At 47.7% G+C, this 25,515-nt stretch overlaps 1 protein-coding gene and 1 pseudogene across 1 annotated transcript in view; one reads left to right on the plus strand and one right to left on the minus strand.

Moving 5' to 3' along the window:
* The window catches only part of XXYLT1 (xyloside xylosyltransferase 1), a 180,344-nt gene that overhangs the window by 69,172 nt on the left and 85,657 nt on the right, over positions 1-25,515 (plus strand). The gene's annotated exons all lie outside the window — the stretch shown is intronic.
* LOC138430904 (small ribosomal subunit protein uS14-like) lies at positions 19,584-19,741 on the minus strand (annotated as a pseudogene).

The raw sequence follows: 25,515 nt of genomic DNA on the forward strand, positions 1-25,515 counted from the left end.
AACAATGATAATGTACAATTATTGTTGATGTTTATCACCATGTTCTTACATAACCCCTTGCCTTATTCCTCATAGTGTCTGTGGTATTCACTACAGTAATACAAAGTTTAAAAAATAAAAGCGAATAGAGACTCAGGACCAGGAAGTAAATGTATAGAAAATGAAAGCTTAGGTGTCATAGTAAAAGATATAAAGACATGCATATTTGCAGAAGTGGCTCTTCGGTCTGGTGGCCAGTGGCTGAAGAGGGAAATTCAGTTCCCTGGTGGCAAAGAGGGAAATTGTCCTCATTCACATAGGCATTACCCTCATCAGAGGGGCACAGGCAAAGCTTCTCCAAGCATTGACTTATGAATGAAAACTTTTATTTCTCTTTTATTAGAGAAAATGAACTCTAACTTCTAAACATTTGGCCCTTTAGATGGGCCCATCGGACACAAGGGAAATCTTCACCCCAGGTCTTTTGTGTAAACTTTAACTCTTTAGAATCAATTGCACATTTTATATTTTGGTTTGTGATCAACTCTCATTAGCCAAGCAGGGATGAATCATGTCACTTACATTTTTTACAGCTGAAGTTTTATATCACCTTGAAAACCTCTTATGAACAAAATCCTGTGCTCGCAATAGGGATCTGTGGTTTCTTCTAAGGGGTGCCTGTGTTGCTTTTGCTCCTGGTGAGCAGATGTGCAGTTGTGGACGCCTTTCCAGTCTGCTCTTGGTGCGTGCGGAGCCGTTGGACCGTGAACTTGGTCACGTTTGCAGTGGTGCGGGCTGCTCCCCTTGGCCAGACTGGCCCATATCGTGCTCTGGGGCCGGGAGGGGCCTCAGGGACTGTCCCCAGAGGCTGACCCTTATCTGTTTGTTTGCTTGTTTCCAAGGGCTACAGAGCCAGGAAGAGGAATACAGACCCCATAGAAAGAAAAAGGAACAGGAAATTGTTCAAAAGGGAGTGATGAAATGAGAAAAGCAACAGGAAACGGCTCGGGAATCAGGGGAGGCATCAGTCAAAGGAAAGAAGTCTTGAGGACCAGGCGGGCCAGAGGAGTAAATCCTCCCCAAACCTCTGGGACTCCTCCTATTGCCGACCCTGACCAGCCAGGTCTCCAGGGTGGAAGTGGTGTCACTGGTTACTGAGGGACTGTCTGTGCCATTCCCTGCCCTGGCTTCAGTGCAGATCTGGGGGTCTGGAGTTAGAAACGAATCTGTGTCCATCTGAGCCAGACCCTCCCAGACATGCTGTGTGTCCCCCTTCCCTCCATGCACCTCTCCTGCTCCCCTCCTCCCTCTGAAAGGTCAGGAGTGCTTTCCCGGGGACCCCCGGAGTCCCAGATTGCTCCTTGGTGCTGCTCAGAGATCCCTTCCCCTCACCAGCAGCTCTGTCTCTCCACTTCACTCCTGTCCTGTTCTGTCCTGGCCTGGGGCTGCCCTGTGTGAGGGAGATGAAGCGGGAGGGAGGGAGAGTGAGGTGCCGCATGGGGGCACAGCGTTCTCAGAGGTGCATACCAGTCACCCAGCATGAAGGGTGCCAACACGGGACTTCCTGGGGCAGAAGCCACACAGGAAATCGTTGGTAATTGTGGCTTGCTCTGAAATTTGTACCACATCTTCGGTACTCTGAGTGAAATTTGGGAAATCACCTTTTAGTGTTTCCGTCACAGGAGGGGTGAAATTGGGTCCCCATTTATAAAGAAACTGCTCTCCTTTGGCCATGTCAGACTAGTTTGTTTCTATTTCTTGGGGTTGATTATCCATTTGTGACCTAATAGTATCTACTCTGGGGATTGTGTCTTATCACCATTTATCCTCACCCCTTACCAACTCCCATGAGGATGCACATGCATGCGTGATTGCGCGCACACACACGCACATGCACGCACACACACGCACGCACACACACACGCACGCACACACACACGCACGCACACACACACACACAGATCTAACTGATTCTTTGGCCAAGATTCAGGTTCAGTTTAAATAGGATGTGACTGCAAACTAGTCCTTGAACTTCACTATCCTTCAGACTATTGAACACTGCAGTTTTTAGCAGACATAAGGGAGTAGTTATGTTGGCTCAGAGAATTTCAGGGTTGGAAACTGGTTTGATCCCTTCGTCAGTTCTTGAATCTCCCACGTGGCATCCCCAGAGCGTGAGGTTGTCCAGTGCAGCCTGCTTGGACTCCTAATGATAGGGAGCTGCCGGCACCAGGAGCAGCCTCTTTCATCTTCAGACATGTTTTGGTTTTAGAAAGTTCTTTCTTACATTGTCCAAAACCTGCTTTTATCTGTTGGTGCTTATACCAACTCTTGACCTCAGTGAAGAAGCCTAGTTCCTTTATTTTAGAAATTCAAAGGAGGCTTTCAATCAGGGGAAACAGCTCTGGTTTCCTAGTGTGCTCCCCACAGGAAACATTTCTAGACTGCTCACGGTCCAGGTGCCTGCTTCTGGGGTGCTCCCGTTGGTCTCTGCCCCCCTCCAAATATGGGGCCCAGGTCGGAACACAGTTCTTCAGAGGTGGGCACTGGGAGAGGGGCAGATGCAAACCAGAGGAAGGAGCAAGGTGGTATTCTCATTCGCCTCTGTGGATGGAGCTGCGGGAGGTCTGTAGCTGCGTCCTGCTGGGAATGCAGTGCTCACAGACATAGCAGATCTCTGTATATCCCCTCTGTTGTGGTCGGCCCTGTACCAGAATAGAACCCCCAGATCTGAGAGCAGATAGTGAGACTTCCTGGGGAGAGCAGGGCAGGCTTACTGAACTGGTCTAAGAGTGACTTAAGAGAGTAGGGAAAGGAGACAGATGTGGGGTTTTATGATGGTTGTGGGTGCAGTTGGAGTGAAGACTGCACAGGCCAGGACTAGTGTGGTTTGAACATCCCACCAGCATCAAAGGAAGGAACCTCTGGGCTTTCTTGTCTGCTTGTCCCGGTGTGGGGGTGGAAGAGGAAGATGAGGCTTGAATGCTGTCCGCACTGAAATATTGAAAAGTGGAGCTACACAACCATTCTTTGCTTCCTGACCTCGAGCCTGCTGGGTTTGCTGCCCTACCTTCTAACAAGTCCTTGTGGAAATAGTTAACACAGGAAGTCTGCAGAGAGAATCCTGACCTCATGCCCTTGAGGTCGTCTTGCAGTCAAGGATCTCCTTCAGACCCTGTTCCCTGGGCTGGGGATGGAAGAAGGGTGAGACACAGCACATACCCAACAGACACATGGTGCCTAATTCATGCCATGAACGTATGGGAGAATTACATCGACAGATACTGTACGGGAGCAAGTATTTCTGCACAGACACGAGGATGAGGGGTTTGGCAGGACACCTGCTCCAGCCTGCAGAAGGGTTGGAGCCTGAGGAGGTGGCACGGTGTCCCTGCTGTGCTGGAGAGGGGATGTCAGCAGTGAAGGGTTTGAGAGCCCCTTCCCACTGGTTCTGAGTAGCTGGCCATGTCCTACATCACATTTCAGCAGAAAATGTAGGCATGTGTCCTGTGAGGTAAGGAGTGTTGCCGTAGGAATGGTGACTTGCCTCTCCTTGCTGAGCTACCCACATTGTTGGTTCCAGCAGCAAACTTCTCCCTTTTGCCTGCTGAGAGTCTCTGGGTGGGCACAGGGGAGGCAGTGCACGCAGGCTCTGCTGGGAGACGCAAACTGACATCACTGTCCTCCAGGTCTCCAGCCTCCTCAGTGTCGGCTCTTCTCTGAATGTGAGGGGCTGGGGAAGCCGAGGGAGCTTCACAGGCGTGAGAAATTAATCAAGTGATACCAGTGTGGCGGAGAGCTGGTGCGTGCTGATGGTCGACAGGCAAGGAAACCGCAGTCGAAAGAGACACATGTACCCCAACGGTTATGGAAGCACTGTTTACAGCAGCTAGGACATGGAAGCAACCTAGATGGCCATCGGCAGAAGAATGGAAAAGGAAGCTGTGGTACATATACACAATGGAATATTACTCAGCTATGAAAAGGAACGCGTTTGACTCAGTCCTAATGAGGTGGATGAAACTGGAGCTTATTATACAGAGCGAAGAAAGTCAGAAAGAGAAACACCAATACAGTATATTGCTGCATATATATGGAATTTAGAAAGGTGGGAACGATGATCCTATAGGCAAGACAGCAAAAGAGACACAAAGGTAAAGAACAGACCTTTGGACTATGTGGGAGAAAGCGTGAAAGTGAAAGTCACTCAGTCTTGTCCAAATCTTTGTGACCCCATGGACTGTGCGGTCCATGGAATTCTCCAGGCCAGAATACTGGAGTGCAAAGTCGTTCCCGTCTACAGGAGATCTTGCCAACCCAGGTTTCCCGCATTGCAGGTGGATTCTTTTCCAGCTGAGCCACCGAGGAAGCCCAGGTGGGATGATTTGAGAGAATAGCACTAGAAAGATGTGTGTTACCACATGTAAAATAGATGACAGTGCAAGTTCGATGCATGATGCGGGCACTCAGAGCTGGTGGTGCTCTCAACCTAGAGGGATAGGAGGGATAGGGCTAGGGTGTTCAGGAGGGGCGGACACATGTGCACCCGTGGCTGATTCATGTCGATGTGTGGCAAAAACCACCACAATGTTGTAAAGTAATTATCCTTCAATTAAGATGAATAAATTAATTTTTGAAAGAAGGAAATCCCCATCTGAATACCTACAGATACAGCAAAGTCAACACACAGCCCAGAGCTGTCTTCCTCTCCCGAAATTTGCCCTTCTTATCTTGGCAAATGATAGGTTGCCTGAGCCAGAAACAAAGGGTTCACCTTAGATTCCCTTCCTGCCTTGTTCCCCCTTAGATTGTCACAAAGCCTCACCAGTTCTTTATACTTCTATCCCTCTCTCTCTTTTTCTAGGTATTGAATGAGTTTACTTGTTTGGCAATAGGCAAAATTATATGTACAGTTTTCCGTTTTTCTTTCAGTTTTATTGAGATATAATTGACACATAGCTCTACATTTAAGCTATTGCGATGCACAGCATCATAATTTGACTTACATGCCTCATGAAATGCCTTACACGTGCCTCTTGCTGGCTTCTGCCCCCTGCTCCTGTCCACAGGGCTGGGGCTCAGTCAGTGCACACTGCATGGCCATCCTGCTTTTAAAAAATTTTAAATACTTTCATTCTGGTTGGTAAATTGACTCCCTTCCCTGCAAGACCCAGTGACTCAGTCGGCTTCCTTTGCCATTAGTTGGCCTTGCCTTGTGCTCTGTCCACCTGAGGCCCCTTTTGTTCCCAGTGAGGTCTTACCACTTGTCCTCTGAGGGCATGGGTTCAGTGTTACCTGCTGGGTGTCTTTCTCTGACCTTCTTCTCCCTAGCAGAATTCACTGCCCACCTCTGTGGCCCTGAGCACCCAGCCCTGCTGGCTTTGAGGACTGACTATTTTATAGTCACCCCCATGAGACACAGAGCCCCTTAAGTGAATAGCTCTTTCCCAGGTGAATCTGGTTCTGGGAAGGTCTTGTATTTCAAAATGGTAGTTGTTGAATGTGTTGGGTGCTGTGCTCAGTGCTAATGTTTATAAACCCTCATGGCGTCTACAGTCACCCTGGAGGGGCTGACCCTAAGTAAGTAAACAATTAAATGTATAACTGAAAATTGTACAAAAGTCCTAAGGGGACAGAGAATGGGGTGTATAGAGCAAGAGAGTTTAGGGCAATTCTTGGATTTGGTCTGCAGAGTTCTTCAGTCCAGGACCCTCCTCCTCAGCCCCTCATGGAAGTGAAAGGCTTATCCTCTTTTGAAGGTCTGGGGACTTGAGATGGAAATGGGGAAGGGAGAATGAGCTCTTTCTGGCTGCCAGTGGCAAGGCTGTTTCTTGGCTGCTCTGACTTGGTTTCTAAGAAGCTGATGGATAGGGTGATGCACATGCCTGCATGCTCAGTCTGACTCTTTGCAACCCCACTGATTGTAGCCTGCCAGGTTCCTCTGTCCATGGGGTTCTCCAGGCAAGAGTATTGGAATGGGTTGCCATTTCCTCCTCCAGAGGATCTTCCCAACCGAGGGATTAAACCCATGTCTCCTGCCTTGGCAGGTGGCTTATTTTACCACTGAACCACTTGGGAATCCCTGGGATGATCTACAGTCTGCATTAAAAAAAAAAAAAAAAATCACCAGAGCAGCATCCATGTGACCTGGGTCCTCTTTGTGCCATGGGTTTCCTGTCCTTCTGCTAAGCTGGGTGACTCTGCCCCCTGCAAAGTGAGAAAGCCAAAGGCTGTGTCGATAGCATCCCCGCTGACACGGGCTCTGTGGTCCATTCCCCACCTGTGGATGACACCACGAGAGTGACCCCTGGTCCCTTTCCTTCACGGGAGGGCGGGCGTGGCCTCTGATAGACGATAGGAGTGGCTCTGTGGCTGGAGCTGGCGCGCCCTGGTCAGCGAGTGAGTGCTCAGTAGGGAGGGGCAGTGCTGCACTCTTTAAACTGATTCCCTGGAGCCCATATGAGCCTGTGTTGTTTAACTGCCATGGTGAGGTGGTGAAGGAAGGTAATTGGGAGAAATGGGAAGCTCACTGGATATTTGAAAACCAGACAGAAAGTGAAAGAACGTTGAAATGATGCTTTTAATCATAGAGAATATAGAATCCAGCTAATAAAGTACAGTTTCATGCCAGGTCTTAGGCGCATATTGAGGGCTCCTTGGGAGATGGTCTTCTGCCGGCTCTCATAAACCTCAGTGTTGTTCGGTGTCGGGAGCCCCTGAGGTCAGCCGCCTCCCTGGCGTGTGTGCTGTGATGGTGCTTGTAGGGTGAGAGCCCACGGGGGCCTGAGGGGTTCTGCAGGTGAGGAGGTGGACTCCACCACCGCGAGGCGGAGCAGGCGCGACTGCCGCAGCTTCCCGGCCTCTCGGGAAACCGCAGGGTCTGGTCTGTGCTGTCAGGACTGCGGCCTGAGGCTCGCAGGGTGTGTCCAGCTCCCTGAGGCCTCTGGTGGCCCCTCCCTCTTCTATCCAGCCGAGAGCCCAGTGGAGAGCAGGGCAGCGAGTGGCTTGGGCAGCTCTCCTTCTGGTCTTGAGGTTTCCCCATCTCTGGAGTCAGCCGGGATGGACTTAGGGAGGTTTGATCAGGTGAGAGGCAGTTGACTTCGGCCTAGCTGCAGAGAGCGCCCATGTCTTTGGAATGCTTTCTTTGGAGCCCCGGGTCTTTGTGGCCACAGGTGGCTGTGTGTGGCCCACCTCCTAACTGACAATGTGTGCATTGCCCCCACTGGGCAGTTGAGAGCAGAGAAGTGCTTTTGTCAGGAGACTCGTGTGATTTCTTGGTACCCAGTGGGGAGTTTGGGGCTCACAGCCCCAGGTAAAGGGACCTCAACTTTGTTCCCCACCAAACTGGGTGAGTCCAGCCAGACAGTCCCAGAGAAGCTTAAACTCATGTGTCCACAGCAGCACACCATTTTGACCTGTGACGTTAAAGCAGAGACCTCTCCGGTCTCGCCTCTTGCCTCTGCCTTTTAACTGTCTCCCTCCCCAGTCTGGCTTGGGAGGGCCATGCCTTCTGCAGGCCTGATCTTGTTAGTCTTGTGATCAGTAACTTCTCTGGTTTCCTGCCAAGACCTGGCACCGGAATCTTCGGTAAAGTGTCCCCAGACTGCCTTTCCAGCCTCATCTTCCTCTGTGCCCCTCATATATCCTTTACTCCAGGAAACCTGTCTCACTTTCTGCTCTCCCAGCAAGCCTTCTAGGCTTTCATGTGCCTGCCTTTGCTATTGCTGGTCTCTCCTTTTCTAATGCCTGTTCCCACACAGACAGACTCTGCTTCGTATCTGCTTTTCAAAGTCTGTTGTGGACTGGACTATATCCCCTCAAATTCCTTAGCCTCCAATGTGATGGTATTTGGAGATGGGGCTGTTGGGAGTCATTAGGGTTAAATGAGGTTGTAAGGGTGGGGTCCTGGCCTCCTGATTGGATTGATGTCTTATCAAGAGCCACAGCAGAGCACTGTCTCACTGAGTGAGCCCAGAGGAAAGGCCCCATGAGTTCACAGAGAGAAGGTGGCATCTGCAATCTGGGATGAGAGCTCTCTTCAGAAACCAAATCTGCTGCCACCTTGATCATGGCCTCCAGGCTCCGGAACTGAGAAAGTCAGCAACCATGGTTTAGGCCTCCCTGGCATTTATTAGGCAGCTGGTGCAGACGAAGGCAACCTGCCTCCCTCCCCCCTGGAAATACCATCTCTCTGCAAAGTAGCCTCCTCACTGTACCCACAGCACTGCCTCTCCTTCCTGGACACTTGGCTCAGGCTTCCTGGGATCCTTATTGTTGTTAATTAATTTCCACCAATAGTCTGTCAGCAGTTTGAGGGTAGAGACCTTGTTTTGCTTATCTGATTCAGAGTGCCAGGTATTATATGTTTGGTCAGTTAATAATTGAATGAATTAATACACATGGACACTTACCCCCTACTCCTTGCCAGTTGGCTGTTAGACTGCAGATAGTCCTTTTGTGGCTACTTTTCAGGTATTTCTGCTCTTAGTGATCATTTAACCTGATCCCTCCAGGGTATTAACATATGGAAGGTGGAGGGGACTCTTGGTGTCATTTTCCCACCCTTATTATGCCTTGGTTTGCCTGAATGTGTAGCTTTTCTCAGCTCAGTTGGTGAGAGGAAAGGAATTGCTGTGATAGCACAGAGGAGAGCCAGGCCAGGGTCAGACCCAGTCCACCATGACAAGGAGAGAGAGCGTGTGTCCCTACGCCTTCTTGGCTTTGTCTTCTCCAGGAATAGGCAGCGAGTCCTCTGTCTCGACCCCAGCCTCACAGAGGCTAGGTGATGAAGTGGGTCCCTCATGGGTGGCGGTGGTTGAGCACAGCCCAGAGAGCCCAAGTGGCATGTCCCATTAGGTACCAGGACAGCTGGGTGGCGACAGAGCCACGGAGAGGAGCCAAGTCTACTGAGCGGTGCTTAGTCACTCAGTCATGTTCGATTCTTTGTGACCCCATGGACTGTAGCCCACCAGGCTCCTCTGCCCATGGGATTCTCCAGGCAAGAATACTGGAGTGGGTGGCCATTGCCTTCTGCAGGTTCAGTTCAGCTCAGTCGCTCAGTCGTGTCCAACTCTTTGGGACCCCATGAACCACAGCACGCCAGGCCTGCTTGTCCATCACCAGCTCCTGGAGCCTACCCAAACTCATGTCCATTGAGTTGGTGATGCCATCTAATCGTCTCATCCTCTGTCGTCCCCTTCTCCTCCTGCCCTCAATCTTTCCCTGCATCAGGGTCTTTTCAAATGAGTCAGCTCTTCACATCAGGTGGCCAAAGTATTGGAGTTTCAGCTTCAACATCAGCCCTTCCAATGAACACCCAGGACTGATTTCCTTCAGGATGGACTGGTTGGATCTCCTTGCAGTCCAAGGGACTCTCAAGAGTCTTCTCCAACACCACAGTTCAAAAGCATCAATTCTTTGGTGCTCAGCTTTCTTTATAGTCCAACTCTCACATCCATACGTGACCACAGGAAACACCATAGCCTTGACTAGACAGACCTTTGTTGGCAAAGTAATGTCTCTGCTTTTTAATCTGCTGTCTAGGTTGGTCATAACTTTTCTTCCAAGGAGTAAGCGTCTTTTAATTTCATGGCTGCAATTACCATCTGCAGTGATTTTGGAGCCCCCCAAAATAAAGTCAGCCACTGTTTCCCCATCTGTTTCCCATGAAGTGATGGGACTGGATGCCATGATCTTAGTTTTCTGAATGTTGCACTTTAAGCCAACTTTTTCACTCTCCTCTTTCACTTTCATCAAGAGGCTTTTTAGTTCCTCTTCACTTTCTGTCATAAGGGTGGTGTCATCTGCATATCTGAGGTTATTGATATTTCTCCCGGCAATCTTGATTCCAGCTTGTGCTTCATCCAGCCCAGCGTTTCTCATGATGGTGTCCATTGCCTTCTGCAGGGGATGTTGTTAAATCCAGCTGCTCCGATGCCCTGCCTGAAGCCCCTGGCAGGTTTGGTACCTGCTTTGCCCTTCGGCTCCGACTGCCACACTTCTCTCCCCTTTCTCTACTCACATGTGCTAAAGGTATTCCCTGAGTTGTCACTCGTACTCCTTTTGCCTTCTCTTCCCCCAGATCATTGCATTTCTGTTTCCCCATCTTGCAGGTCTCAGCTCAAGTGCTGCTTGTTCCAATGGCCCTCTCTGCACCCCCCCCCCCACCCCGTTTCAGGGCCTCCCACAGTGTCGCGTTGCCCCGACACTGAGTTTCATCCCCACAGCCCCTCCTGCTGGCTAAAGTCATCCTGTGCAGACTGACAGTGACACAGAAGTGGAGCCCTGGCCTCCCATTTCCCTGCTGTTGTCTGCAGTGGGGAGAAGTGCCTGGCATACAGTGGGGTATAATAAGTATTTGTTGACCCATCGAAAGAATGCTGATTTGTTTGTTGTGAACAGGGAGGTTTCTGGTGTCCTAGGACTGTGTGCAGGGGGCACTGGCTGTGGGTGCTGCTGGAGGGGCAGTCCCTCGGTGGGGCTGGTATGGCACTGCCCTGGCCCTGGAGGGAGTGCTCGGCTATGCTCATGCCAAGCAGTGCCTAGAGATCAGCTTCTTAGGGGAGCCTCTTCCCTCCTGAGTGGTTTGCTTCTAGCAATATTGAGTTTCCATTTTTATGACAGCATCTGAAGCCTCATTAGATGCAGAAGGAAAATTTGGTGCAGGTCCAGATTTTTCTTTCAAAAAAGAGAAAGCTCTGTCCTTGATTAGAACCTCACAGCTCTGCCTGAGCTCAAAGTGCTTTTGACAGTCGGGAAGACCCTAAAGTTGTAGAGACCTTGTTTATATTCAAGGAGTTTCAGTTACCAAGCATCATGGCTGTACTTCAGATGTAAGTGGAGGTGTAAGTATTTTAAAAAGAAGTAAAATCGCCCTCTCTTCCACAGAAAAGGAACATTCTTTTTTTCTTGGTATGTGTTCGCTGTTTCTGTGACCAGTCACAGACACTCCTGGCTTTATAGTTGAAAAATCATTTGGAAATAGTTTTAAGATTGTTCAAGTCTTCACTGACAGTTACCAGACTCTTTACTTGGATGTTCATCACTGGGGACTTGAATAATGTCACAGGTAACTGTTAGATGAATTGTTTAGGGGGAACTTCATCTCCTAATACTGGACTGGAATATTCATAAGGTACATTTGCCCTGACCCAGCATTCCAGGAGCCAGACCATAAACACTGACCTCTGAGTAGGGGAGAGAAGGGGCAGCCCATGGCCTCCCTGCTTAATGAGAGCAGTGCAGGTTTAGAGAACAAGCCAGCCTCCAATCACTGGACGCCCTCATGCCAAGAAAAGGTTAAAATGTCATATATTTCCGTAGGAATGCCGAACTTTTTCCTTGATGCAGGCATTCAGGAAATTAAACCACAAGAAAGGCCAAGTCGAATTTCTTAATCCACCCCAAACAATGAAATGTGAAGTGTGGGTTTATGGTTGGAAAGTGACTGGGTAAAAATAGCACCAACTGACTCAACACATCAGCCTCCTCAGGCTCCCAGAGCCTCTGATGCGTGTGGACTCTGCTCACAGACACCCGTGTGGTTGGCACTGGCCTTCCTTTGGGAAGCCAGGGCAGCCCAAGAACTCGGTGCCTGTTTCTTCTGCTGCTGCCTGTGTTCCCTGCTCTCTCCATACTCAATTCCAGAAGCGTCCGGTCCAGGCTCACCAGTGTCCTTTGGTGGACATGACTCAGAGGGAGGCCCCCTGGCTGCCTTTGGTGTTGGGTTTAGATGGTCTCTGTGTTTGGGGCTGTGGCATCTTATTGCCTTCAGCCATCACTGTCCACCGGAGGTTTACTTAGTTGCTCACCTGACCGGGGTGGGGAGAATTGCTCTGCCTCGGGCTATATCTCCCTTGCCTGACTTTCCTGTTTGTGCTCTCCCATCCTCATGTATCTTATAGCTAATCTTTTGGGGATTCCTCTAGGCCTGGAGCTCTGCTGCTGCTGCTGCTAAGTCGCTTCAGTCGTGTCCGACTTTGTGCGACCCCATAGACAGCAGCCCACCAGGCTCCCCCGTCCCTGAGATTCTCCAGGCAAGAACACGAGTGGGTTGCCATTTCCTTCTCCAGTGCATGAAAGTGAAAAGTGAAAGTGAAGTCGCTCAGTCGGGTCCGACTCTTCGTGACCCCATGGACTGCAGCCTACCAGGCTCCTCCATCCATGGGATTTTCCAGGCAAGAGTACTGGAGTGGGGCAATTTGGCCTCTGAGAGGCTCATCCCAATAGACCTGAGAGTTTTTATAAGCTGCTCAGATTCCCAGAGCACCTACCACTTGCCTGGAACTTCCAAGATGTCCTCAGCAAGAGGAGATGGGAAAATTATAGTATAAATGCAATTAGATAAATAACAGGAATGGCTGCCCGGGTGGCTCAGCCATAAAGAATCCACCTGCCAGTGCAGGAGACGAGGGTTTGATCCCTGGATCAAGAAGATCCCCTGGAGAAGGAAATGGCAACCTATTCCAGTATTCTTGCCTGGGAAATCCCATGGACAGAGCAGCCTGGTGGGCTACAATCCATAGGGTCGCAAAAGAGTCGAATATGACCTGGCAACCAACAAGTAATAGGAAAAAGAAACCAGATGAGAGTAACTCCTAGCTTATTGTCTCCCTTTTCTTTTTTAAAAACACGTATTTGGAAATCCAGAAAACCACCTTATGGTGAAGTAGGAGAAAGGTGGAAGTTTCTAGAAGGACTTGTCTTAGGAAAAAGAGTATAAAAATGAGTAACTCTGGCTACTTCAAGAAGACTCTTAAAGAGCCTGTATGTGTGCTGAGTTGCTTCACTCGTGTCCAGCTCTTTTGGGATCCTATGGATTATAGCCCACCACGCTCCTATGTCCATGGGAGTCTCCAGGCAAGAACACTAGAGTGAGGTGCCATGCCCACCTCCAGGAGATCTTCCTGACCAAGGGATTGGACTAGTGTCTCTTACCTGGATTGGCAGGTAGGTTCTTTATCACTAGCACCTGGGAAGCCTGAGGTCATGCAAAATGTCTTAAATCTGGTCGACTTTGCCGGAAAATGGCTATTTTCTGTGAGGTAGTTAATTAGTCCCTTAAGAAACATTTTTAACTTAAAAGCAATACATGTCCATTTTGAAAAGATGGAGAAGTATTTCAAAAATAACATTTTCTTCTAGTTGCATATGTGTGTATGCACACACACATATAAATGTATAATATAAACATGTATTTGGCATGCTGATTATGTATTATTATATTATATTTTAACATATTTATTTTGTCATTACAAATATATATATGGGAGGATATTTAGAGTATCATAAAGAAAATTTAAAATAATTTGTAGTTTACTATGGGGTGAGGGAATGTGATTGCTTGTCCCCAAAGATGACCTCCTAAGGAGCCACCCCTCCCAGCCTTCACACCTGTGAGCAGTCCCCTCTGCTGGAATGTAGGCAGGCTCAGCGGCTTGTTTCTGGTGGACAAGACAAAGTGGAAGTGATGCAGCCTGACCTCTGGGGCTCGGTCACTAGGAGCTCTGTGCAGTTTCAGCCTTGGTCTCTTGGGACACTGGTTCTTGGCAAGCTCCCTTTTGGAATCCAGCTGCCCTGCTGGGAGAAGCCAGAACCCCAGAGGGAGCCCACATGAAAGTGGTCTGGTTGACAGCCCCTGCTGAGCTCTTTGCTGACAGCCAGCATTGACTGCTAGCAATGTGTGTGATATGGCCATCCAGCCCAGCTGAGCCTTCGGAAGACTGCAGCCTTAGCTGCAGTTTCCTGGTGTCCACACAGGAGACTCCAGGTGAGCACAGCCCAGCTGAGCCTAGATGACCAACAGAACCATGGAGGAGGATCACACTCTGTTTTCAACCACTAAGTTTTGGGGTGGTTGGTCATGTAGCTATAGATAACTAGCATCAGTTCAGTTCAGTTGCTCAGTCGTGTCCGACTCTTTGCAACCCCATGAATCGCAGCATGCCAGGCCTCCCTGTCCATCACCATCTCCCAGAGTTCACTCAGACTCACGTCCATCGAGTCAGGGATGCCATCCAGCCATCTCATCCTCTGTCGTCCCCTTCTCCTCCTGCCCCCAATCCCTCCCAGCATCAGAGTCTTTTCCAATGAGTCGACTGTTTGCTTGAGGTGGCCAAAGTACTGGAGCTTCAGCTTTAGCATCATTCCTTCCAAAGAACACCCAACGCTGATCTTTGAAATGGACTGGTTGGACCTCCATAGCTGGTTTCAAAGTAACCAGGGTTAAAGGGAGCATGATGTGGCCAAAGGACTCAGGTTCTAGGGCCTGGAAGGCCTGATGTCCTGCTCTGTCACTCCCTAAGGCCAACTTTTGACCTTAGGCAAGTTGTTTCCAGTTGTTAAATGGAAATCGGGAGATAAAAGTATTCCAATGTCTGACACTTAGTAAGTACTAAGGAAGTGTTAGTTTCTATATGGTTGTATTGAATAGTCATGGAGAACGGTGATAAGGGAACATTGGAAACAGCAGTGGCAGCAGCAGCAAATATATAATTAAAATGCTTCTATAGTTACATTTTTTGCAGCTGTGAATAATGTCATTTGTTTCTGAACCTCTCCACACTTAACATAGTACTGGGTGCACAGAAGGGACTTTATAACTTGCCAGTCCATTCTGAAGGAGATCAGCCCTGGGATTTCTTTGGAAGGAATGATGCTGCGAAGAGTTGACTCACTGGAAAAGACTCTGATGCTGGGAGGGATTGGGGGCAGGAGAAGAAGGGGACAACAGAGGATGAGATGGCTGGATGGCATCACTGACTCGATGGACGCGAGTCTGAGTGAACTCCGGGAGTTGGTGATGGACAGGGAGGCCCGGCGTGCTGCGATTCATGGGGTTGCAAAGAGTAGGACACGACTGAGCAACTGAACTAAACAGGCATGGCTGAGGTCAACACAGTGAGGAGGGTCTTCCATGCCCAGTGTAATCTGTGCTATTCTGAGGACAAGCAGCAGGGCTATGAGTGAGGGGAAAAGGCCACTTCTGTACAGAATTGCAAGCAGGCAGGGCTGGGAAGGTTTGAAAGAGTAGCTGCTGCAATGTTCTTGTCTTTACAGTCTGGGAAAACTGACGTCCAGAGGGCAAGTGGCTCGTCCGAGGCTGGACACAGTGGCAGAGTCAGGCCAGTGCTCCAGGGCTCTAATTCAGTACACTGTCTACTCACACTCACCCAGAGTTACTCAGTCCACATTTCATTAAATAAGGCAGAGCATACTGCATTTTAAAAAACAGGGGATCAAAATGAACATCACCAGCAATGTGACAAATTGTGCCTCCTGGTATGATGGAGTGAGAAGAAACCAGTATCACTTCTGTGCTATTCCTAACAAAGATGAATAACCTGAATCTAATCAGAAGGAAACATCAGTTAACCCAGATTTAGGGAGATTTTACTAAATAATTGGCCTGTGCTCCTCAAATTGTCATAGGTCCTGGAGGCCAAGGAAAGACTGAGAAACTATTTCATATTGAAGAGATGTGATAACCAAATGCCATTCTGGGCCAGAAACTTTGTTTTTGGTTTTGGACAATTGACAAGTTTTGAATGGGACTGTAGATTAAAAGGTAGTGATATTTTAATTTCCTGCGTTTAATGGTTGTACTTTTATGATGAGAATGTCCTTGCTTTATAGGAAGTACCTACTGAATCTTTTTTTTTGCTTTCATCTGCAATGATGTCAATTTGGCATTATATTTTATGTCTTTCATTTAAAATTAAAACAAGTAATTTTATTGAAAACCAAAAACTAAATTGATTAAATTCAATTAAAATGAAAGAAATGAATCCGTGCTTAAGTACAATTTGGTAGATATTTTCAGTTGTTGGATCTGTGATGGGAACAAGTTACAAAAAGGATTTCAAATGAAAATTGGAGACTGGACTCCCAGCTTGGGGACCAGTCTTTTGACTTCTCTACATTTTCGGGTAATTCTTAGATTCATAGTAGGAGGGGCTCCTCTTAACCTTGGTACCAAACAGGGGTGAAAGCATTGAAACATAGACTGTATCTTGTATGGGAGAAAGCTACAAAATGGGGACCATAAACCCTACTTGTAAGGATTAAATTAGGTAAAAATATGTGAAAATGACCTAGTCCAGTTCCTAGTTCCCAGGCATATGAGAGCCTCACTGTTTTATAGATGATGGTAGATAGTTTATCTTTTTTTGAATTGAAGTATGGTTGATTTACAATGTTATGTTTCTGATAAATAGCAAAATGATTCAGTTTTATATATTTATGTATATGTGTATGCATATAAATGTTTCTTTTTCATATTCTTTTCTATTATAATGGAATATTAAATACATACCTGTTAATCTCAAATATCTAATTTGTCCCTCTCTCCCTCCCTTCCTTCCCCTTTGGTAACCCAGGTTGGAAAATATGTTGTGGGCGCTAGAACTTCCACAACAGTGAAAACTTCTTTGGTATACTTTTTCTCCAGTTTGTGGTCTGTCTGGGACACATGTCACACCTCCCAGGTCTGCTGCACCCAGGGCCCCTGTCCTTGCGGCAGACCACTGCTGACCTGCACCTCCGCAGGAGACAAACACTCAAAGGCAGGTCTGTCTCATTCTCTGTGGGGTCCCTGAGTCCTGGTGCACACTAAGTTTTGTTTGAGCCCTCCGAGTGTCTCTGGTGGGTATGGGGATTGATTCTAAACCTGATTTCACCCCTCCTACTGTCTTGTTGGGGCTTATCCTTTGCCCTTGGACATGGAGTATCTTTTTTTGGTGGGATCCAGTCTTCTCCTGTTGGTGGTGGTCCAGCGGTTAGTTGTAAATTTGGAGTTCTCACGGGAGAAAATGGGTGCACATCCTTCTGCTCTGCCATCTTGTGTGCCCGTTTGGAGGGTACAAACAAAACCTCCTGCATGCCAGGATCCAGGAGAAAGGAGCAGTGACCCCACCAGAGACCGAACCAGACTTGCCTGTGCGTGTCCAGGAGTCTCCGGCGGGGGCGTGGGTTGATAGTGGCCTGCCGTGGGGTTAGGGGCACTGAACACAGCAGCCCTGGCAGAAGCCCTTTGAAGGAGGTCGCCATTACTGCCATTAACCCTGCTGATTGAGGGCTAGCTACCTGTCAGGCTGTCAGTAACCGATAACAGGCAACTCTTCTGGTGCTTACTGTACTGATCATAGTGCTTAGAGTACTGGTCTAAGTGTTTTGCATAGATTACGTCGTTTAATCCCAAAAGCCAACCCTTGAGGTTATTGTGCTCATTTTATAGAGAAAGAGAATGGTTGTCTGAGGAGGCCTCAACAAATAGCTAAGAAAAGAAGAGAAACTAAAGGCAAAAGAGAAAAGAAAAGATACACCCATCTCAATGCAGAGTTCCAAAGAATCGCAAGGAGAGATAAGAAAGCCTTCTGAAGTGATTGATGAAAAGAAATAGAGGAAAATAATAGACTGGGAAAGACTAGAGATCTCAAGAACATTAGGGATACCGAGGGAGTGTTTCATGCAAAGATGGGCACAATAAAGGACAGAAATGGATGGACCTAACAGAAGCAAAAGATATTAAGAAAAGGTGGCAAGAATACACAGAAGAACTATACAAAAAAGATCTTAATGACCCAGATAACCACGATGGTCTGCTCACTCACCTAGAGCCAGACATCCTGGAGTGTGAAGTCAAGTGGGCCTTAGGAAGCATCACTATGAACAAAGCTAGTGGAGGTGATGCAATTCCAGATGAGCTATTTCAAATCGTAAAAGATGATGCTGTGAAAGTCCTGCACTCACTGTCAGCAAATTTGGAAAACTCAGCAGTGGCCACAGGACTGGAAAAGGTCAGTTTCATTCCAATCCCAAAGAAAGCCAATGCCAAAGAATATTCAAACTACTACATGATTGCACTCATCTCACATGCTAGTAAAGTAATGCTCAAAATTCTCCAAGCTAGGCTTCAGTAGTACGTGAACTGAGAACTTCCAGATGTTGAAGCTGGTCTTAGAGAAGACCCAGGAACCAGAGATCAAATTGCCAACATCTGTTGGATCATTAAAAAAGTAAGAGAATTCCAGAAAAACATCTGCTTCATTAACTATGCTAAAGCCTTTGACTGGGTGGATCACAGCAAACTATGGAAAATTCTTAGAGATGGGAATACCAGATGGCCTTCCCTGCCTCCTGTGAAACCTGTGTGCAGGTCAAGAAGCAACTGTTAGAACCGGACGTGGAACAGTGGACTGTTTCTAAATTGGGAAAGGAGTACATCAAGGTTGTATATTGTCATCTCGCTTATTTAACTTATATGCAGAGTACATCATGCAAAATGCCAGACTGGAGGAGGCACAAGCTGGAATCAAGATTTCCGGGAGAAATATCAATAACCTCAGATATGCACATGACACCACCCTTATGGCAGAAAGAGAAGAGGAACTAAAGAACCTCTTGATGAAAGTGAAAGAGGAGAGTGAAAAAGCTGGTTTAAAACTCAACATTCAGAAAATTACAATCATGGCATCTAGCCCCATAACTTCATGGCAAATAGATTGGGAAACAATGGAAACAGTGACAGACTTTATTTTCTTGGACTCCAAAATCACTGCAGATGGTGACTGCAGCCATGAAATTAAAAGAAGCTTGCTTCTTGGAAGAAAAGCTATGATAAACCTAGACAGTGTATTATAAAGCAGAGACATTACTTTGCCAACAAAGGTCTAGTGAAAGGTATGATTTTTCCAGTAGTCATGTATGGATGTAAGAGTTGGACTATAAGGAAAGCTGAGCACCGAAAAACTGAGGCTTTTTTTTAAAGTTTTTAAAACTTTTATTTTATATACAAAGAGCTAGTATTATTTCCGCCTAAGGTTGATGAAGAGGAACTAAAAAGCCTCTTGATGAAAGTGAAAGAGGAAAGTGAAAAAGTTGGCTTAAAGCTCAACATTCAGAAAATGAAGATCATGGCATCTGGTTCCGATCACTTCATGGGAAATAGATGTGGAAACAGTGTCAGACTTTATTTTTGGGGGGCTCCAAAATCACTGCAGATGGTGATTGCAGCCATGAAATTAAAAGACGCTTACTCCTTGGAAGAAAAGTTACGACCAACCTAGATAGCATATTGAAAAGCAAAGACATGACTTTGCCAACAGAGGTCCGTCTAGTCAAGGCTATAGTTTTTCCAATGGTCATGTATGGATGTGAAGAGTTGGACTGTGAAGAAAGCTGAGCACCAAAGAATTGATGCTTTTGAACAGTGGTGTTGGAGAAGACTCTTGAGAGTCCCTTGGACTGCAAGGAGATCCAACCAGTCCATTCTGAAGGAGATCAGCCCTGGGATTTCTTTGGAGGGTCTGATGCTAAAGCTGAAACTCCAGTACTTTGGCCACCTCATGTGAAGAGTTGACTCATTGGAAAAGACTCTGATGCTGGGAGGGATTAGGGGCAGGAGGAGAAGGGGATGACAGAGGATGAGATGGCTGGATGGCATCACTGACTCGATGGACGTGAGTTTGAGTGAACTCCGGGAGTTGGTGGTGGACAGGGAGGCCTGGCGTGCTGTGATTCATGGGGTCACAAAAAGTCGGACACGACTGAGCGACTGAACTGAACTGAAGGTTGATGTGGTGGATGAGCCATCTAAGGAAGTTCGTTTAGTCCAACTTAATGAAGCCAATGTCCTTCACATACTGGCGGAAACACTAGTGGCACTATTTCCGGATCAGACCGTGCCAGTTTGAGCAGACCTGGCAAGAGCAAGAACCCTGGCCGAATTTTCTTGATGGCTCCAGTGGAGCTGCTGGTGACCCATGTTGCTTTCTGGGCTGCAACGAGGTAAAAGACAGAACTGATGCTTTTGAACTGTGTTGTTGGAGAAGACTCTTGAGAGTCCCTTGGACTGCAAGGAGATCCAACCAGTCCATCCTAAAGGAGATCAGTCCTGAATATTCATTGAAAGGACTGATGCTGAAGCTGAAGCTCCCATATTTTGGCCACCTGATGCGAAGAATTGACTCATTGGAAAAGACCCTGATGCTGGGAAAAATTGAAGGCGAGAGGAGAAGGGGACGACAGAGGATCAGATGGTTGAATGGCATCACCGACTTGATGGACATGAGTTGAGCAAGCTCTGGGAGTTGGTGATGGACTGGGAAGCCTGGGGTGCTGCATTCCATGGAGTCCCAAAGAGTCAGACATGACTGAGCAGCTGAACTGAACCGAATCAGGTGTGTTCCCAGGACTATGACCGCTGGATCTTATGGCAACTCTATCTCAGTTTTTAAAGGAACCTCCATACTGTTCTCCATAACAGCTGGACCAATTTACATTCCCACCAACAGTATAGGAATGTAAATTTTTGTTTTGCTTGTCCCCACATCTTCTCCAGCATTTGTTATTTGTAGACTTTTTGATGCCGGCCATTCTGACTGGTTTGAGGTAGGACCTCATCAGGGTTTTGATTTGCATTTCTCTAATAATTAACAATGTTGAGCATCTTTTCAAATGCTTTTTGGCCATCTATATGTCTTTTTTGGAGAAATGTCTGTTTAGGTCTTCTGCCCATTTTTTGATTGGGTTGTGTGGTTTTTTGTTATTGAGTTGTATGAGTTGTTTGTATATTTTGGAAATTAAACCCTTGTTGGTTGCATGATTTGCAGATATTTTCCCCCAGTCTGTATGTTGTCTATTCATCTTGTTTATGGTTTCTATTTTTTTCTAATGTGTCATAAAAAAACAAAATTGTGTGACATATTTTCAGAACTTCTGGCTCAGGGGGTGGGAAACTTGGAGAGCCATTTGATCATTGGCAAGGCAGTTTACAAACCATCACAAGTGTTCCTCCTGAAAAGAGTAAAACCTTTTAATCTTTTAGAAAGAAAATCAGGTGTTTTTTTTTTCCCTCGTGTTTCAAAAGGTAAGAAGGTGGGTAGATCTTCACCTGCCTCAGAGAAGTATTTATGGATTCATAAAGTGGAGAAACTGATTTTCTTTCCCTTGCAGGTTGCCATGATGTAAATTTCTGGGCACAAGGGCTGTTGTGTGGGGCCTCTCTTTCCTTGACTCCTGCATGGTCTCAGGGAGAAGTCAGGCGTGTGCCCGAGAAGTTGGCTCTTCTCTTCCTGATCCACTTACCTCCTGGTGTAAGCATTTCGGTGGTGCCCATCACTTCCTTCAGGTCCTCCTGCTGTATCAGCTAGAGGAGGAGGCTAAAGGAGACCCGTGGCCTTGAGTCTGAGGGTGGTGGTGGGCTACATGACCCCATTTGAGAAGGATGAGTCTGCTGGGTGAAAGGGACTCAGACAGTTCAGCCCCAGAAAAGACTGATGAATCTATTGTTCACACCAGGAAGAACAGCTGCCAAAATACAGAAGCCTTCTCATTCAGTTCAGTCGCTCATTCGTGTCCGACTTTTTGCAACCCCATGAATCGCAGCACCCCAGACCTCCGTGTCCATCACCATCTCCCAGAGTTCACTCAGGCTCACGTCCATCGAGTCCGTGATGCCATCCAGCCATCTCATCCTGAGTCGTCCCCTTCTCCTCCTGCCCCCAATCCCTCCCAGCATCAGAGTCTTTTCCAATGAGTCAACTCTTCGCATGAGGTGGCCAAAGTACTGGAGTTTCAGCTTTAGCATCATTCCTTCCAAAGAAATCCCAGGGCTGCTCTCCTTCAGAATGGACTGGTTGGATCTCCTTGCAGTCCAAGGGACTCTCAAGAGTCTTCTCCAATGCCATAGTTCAAAAGCATCAATTCTTTGGCACTCAGCCTTCTTCACAGTCCAACTCTCACATCCATACATGACCACTGGAAAAACCATAGCCTTGACTAGATGGACCTTTCTTGGCAAAGTAATGTCTCTGCTTTTGAATATGCTGTCTAGGTTGGTCATAACTTTTCTTTCCCTCTTTTAGTTTCATGGCTGCAGTCATCATCTGCAGTGATTTTGGAGCCCCCAAAAATAAAGTCTGACACTGTTTCCACTGTTTCCCCATCTATTTCCCATGAAGTGATGGGACCGGATGCCGTGATCTTCGTTTTCTGAATGTTGAGCTTTAAGCCAACTTTTTCACTCTCCACTTTCACTTTCATCAAGAGGCTTTTTAGTTCCTTTTCACTTTCTGCCATAAGGGTGGTGTCATCTGCGTATCTGAGGTTATTGATATTTCTCCCAGCAATCTTGATTCCAGCTTGTGCTTCTTCCAGCCTAGCGTTTCTCATGATGTACTCTGCATATAAGTTAAATAAGCAGGGTGACAATATACAGCCTTGACATTCTCCTTTTCCTATTTGGAACCAGTCTGTTGTTCCATGTCCAGTTCTAACTGTTGCTTCCTGACCTGCATACAAATTTCTCAAGAGGCAGGTCAGGTGGTCTGGTATTCCCATCTCTTTCAAAATTTTCCAGTTTCTTGTGATCCACAGAGTCAAAGGCTTTGGCATAGTCAATAAAGCAGAAATAGATGTTTTTCTGGAACTCTCTTGCTTTTTTGATGATCCAGCGGATGTTGGCAATTTGATCTCTGGTTCCTCTGCCTTTTCCAGAACCAGCTTGAACATCTGGAAGTTCACGGTTCATGTATTGCTGAAGTCTGGCTTGGAGAATTTTGAGCATCACTTTACTAGCATGTGAGAAAGAAGTGGCCAAGGTGCTGGAACCTTGAAAGCAAAACTGCTTGTGCTTGCTTAGGTGTTGCTCAGAGACCCGTAGGTCAGCATTGTGCTCTAGCACACAGCCAGGCCGCGTGCAGAAAATGTGCCCTGAGTGTCAGAATGGATAGAGACAGTTTTGGGGTGTGCACTAGCTCACTGGGGTCTGGCCATGTCTGACTTGGCTCACCTCACTAGTGACCATTCCAGGTTTAGGGGAGATATACTGGGGCAAGGAGCCAGGCAGGGGGGAGGTGTGAGGCAGGCGATGGACAGGATTCCTGCACAATGACTGACCTGGACTGGCAGATACAGATCTCAGTGGTAGGCCAGCTCGGAGCAGCTGTCCAAAGAGGACTGCTTTCTACCACTGCCATCCCCAAGGGTCTGTGAGAAAAAGCCTACTCACAGAGCAGAGACCAGGAATGGTCACAGAGTTGGTGAACAAAGTGAGAATGTGGTCCTGCCCCCAGCAGGAAGGAGAGCTTACAGGTTTGGAGACAGGAAACAAGGTCTGTAGCAGATACCAGAGTGCGATAAGCTATGGGGAAGCCAACAGGGGCCAGGGACCTCCATACGATAGAAATGAAAGAAGCGGGGAGGGTTGGGCGGATAGTCTGCTATTCTGCTTTCCAAATCTAAAATTCAATTTCCCCTGCATATTGAACTTCATAAAGAAGTGCGTGAGCTATAATTTCATATTGGCAAGAGAAGTGAGAAGAAAATTGAGGCCGGATGTTTTATGTGTTGTCTTCTATATATGTCCCTAAAGTTTTTCAGCTGAGTTGGAAATAAATTCTGTCCTATCCTAAGGATGTGATTTATACCAAGTCACTGAAGGTACTCAGGCTGGAGACTCATGTTGCACTGTTGCTGAGGCAAAAACCATGTCTTTTCATAATGCTCTGTTTTTTCCACAAAATAGGAGCTGATAGTTGTAAAAAATGTTATGGCTGAGCTGTAGCTAACACTCCATGCTTAATTTTGAGAGGGGTGAATAGGGCTAGAAGAAAGAATTTGCTGTATAGTTAATACATAAAACTGACTGTGGTCATTAATTTCAACCTCTTGGCCCCAAAGCCTTTCACCAGAGCTGCTAACAGGTCGTATAAATCACTCTTATGAGCTGTTTCCTTTCTTTTCCCCTCTTCCCTCAGGGGAGGGGGCTGGCCCCTGATATGGAAGCATCGCTTAGCCCCGGGGACTTCTGAGTCAGCAGACCTGAGCACTGCAGCATCCTGGCTTCCAGGGACCGAAGGCCGGGGAACGTGGGGCTGAAGGGCAAGCATGGGGCTTCAGAACCTCCTTTCAACTTATTTTGTGGCATGAAACCTCTTTTTTTCTGAAACTTCTCCATTAGCCCTTGCTTAGTGAAGGGGAACCCCAAGAATCTTCAAGGTCCTTGAGGATGGGATGGGGGTGGTTTGAGGGAGGTGGCTGTGGGAAGCGGGAAACCCCTTCTTGGCCCATGGGAAACCTCGTGTCTGCCAAGATGCTCTGGAGCTGTTTGGTATTTTCACTCTTGATGTGGTGGCATGTCTTGTTTTTAAAGATAACAGAATTTGAGAAAGGGCTTCAGAGATGTCTGAAGGCTTTTCTCAGAAACCTGTGTGAGGCAAATCTGTGCTTGCTTTCAACTCTGACACTTCCTTCCTAGATCACCCTAGTCAAGTTGCCAAAGTTGTCTGAGCCTCAGCATCCTCCCTTGAAGATGGGAGGTCCTGATACCCGCCAGGCAGAGCAGAGTGGAGGTTCGTGAGCTGAAGCAGTGGTTGTAAAGCCCCAGCATGGGCCTGGCACAGGCGTCCCGAGGGAGGGAGGGAGGAAGTATTTGGCTGACCAGGCCGGAGGAGCCCCAGCAATCTGAGCCCTTGGCCCCTTGGCATGTTCCACTGTGTTCCTTTGTGCCAGCTATGCCCATAGTGAGCCAGCTGTCCTGCAGCTGGGCCCTGCATGGCAAAACGGATGGAAAAGGAGCTCTGCAGGGTGGGTAAAAACCCTGCTGGGAGGGGGCCCAAGTTCCCTGTTGGATGTGAGAACCACCTGTTGGATGTGAGAACCACCCCAGCCTGTTCCACTCTCAGGCCCCCTCAGGGACACAGCTGGGTCTGTGCAGCATGACGGCAGGCCCCTCCATCAAGCATGGCCTGACACCCTCTAGCAAAAGAAGCTGGGTTGGTGTGGCTGGTGTGACACGTGCAGACTCTCTCCTCCCCTCCCCGGTCAGGAGCCTCTTACCCTTGGAGGAAGTGTCCACCCCTTTGAGCTCCTCTTTGACCCCTGCAGGTCAGAGGTGCTGCTGAGCCGCAGTTAACAAGCTCCAGAGGGTGATAAAGCAGGTGGCAAATTGCTGCAATCTTGCCAAGCAGACAGTGAGAAAGGGCCCTCTTCCAGAGCAGCTGCTTCCAGGTCCCCAGCTCATGACGCCCTGAGTATCTCGAGCTTGTCATAATTTCCCTTCCTCCCCGAGCCCCCTCCCAGTTAGTGGAAAGCTTGGGCTGATGTTCTGAGGTGAAAGCCCTCTGATGTGTTGTAAATCTTTATCTCTGGGAAAGCCGTGATGCTCTTTCAGAGCTTTCAGAAGAGGAGAGAATGCACTTGCGTGGTTCATCTGCCCAGGAGAAGGCCTGTCTGCTGCCCAGGATGGGAGCCAGTGCTTACATAACCAAGCACATCTTATCTCTTCAGCATTTCCTGACCTCTGTTATTTTGTATGTGTTAAGATGTGTCTGTTGTTTCTGGGGATAGGAGAAGGGAGGGGAGAGGAAAGGAGGTTTTTTTTAAATCCTTTTGTTTGTTTGGGGCTATCCTTAATTACTCACCCTGGGTTGTAATTCCATCCATGGTCAGATGACATGCCTTGTGGCCGGCTTAATTGGAGGCGGATGCTGATCTGTCCCAAGCCAGTTTCCAGTGGGGAATGTTGACTTGGGAACC

This window comes from Ovis canadensis, chromosome 1 (genome assembly GCF_042477335.2).
Source record: "Ovis canadensis isolate MfBH-ARS-UI-01 breed Bighorn chromosome 1, ARS-UI_OviCan_v2, whole genome shotgun sequence".
NCBI lineage: Eukaryota > Metazoa > Chordata > Mammalia > Artiodactyla > Bovidae > Ovis > Ovis canadensis.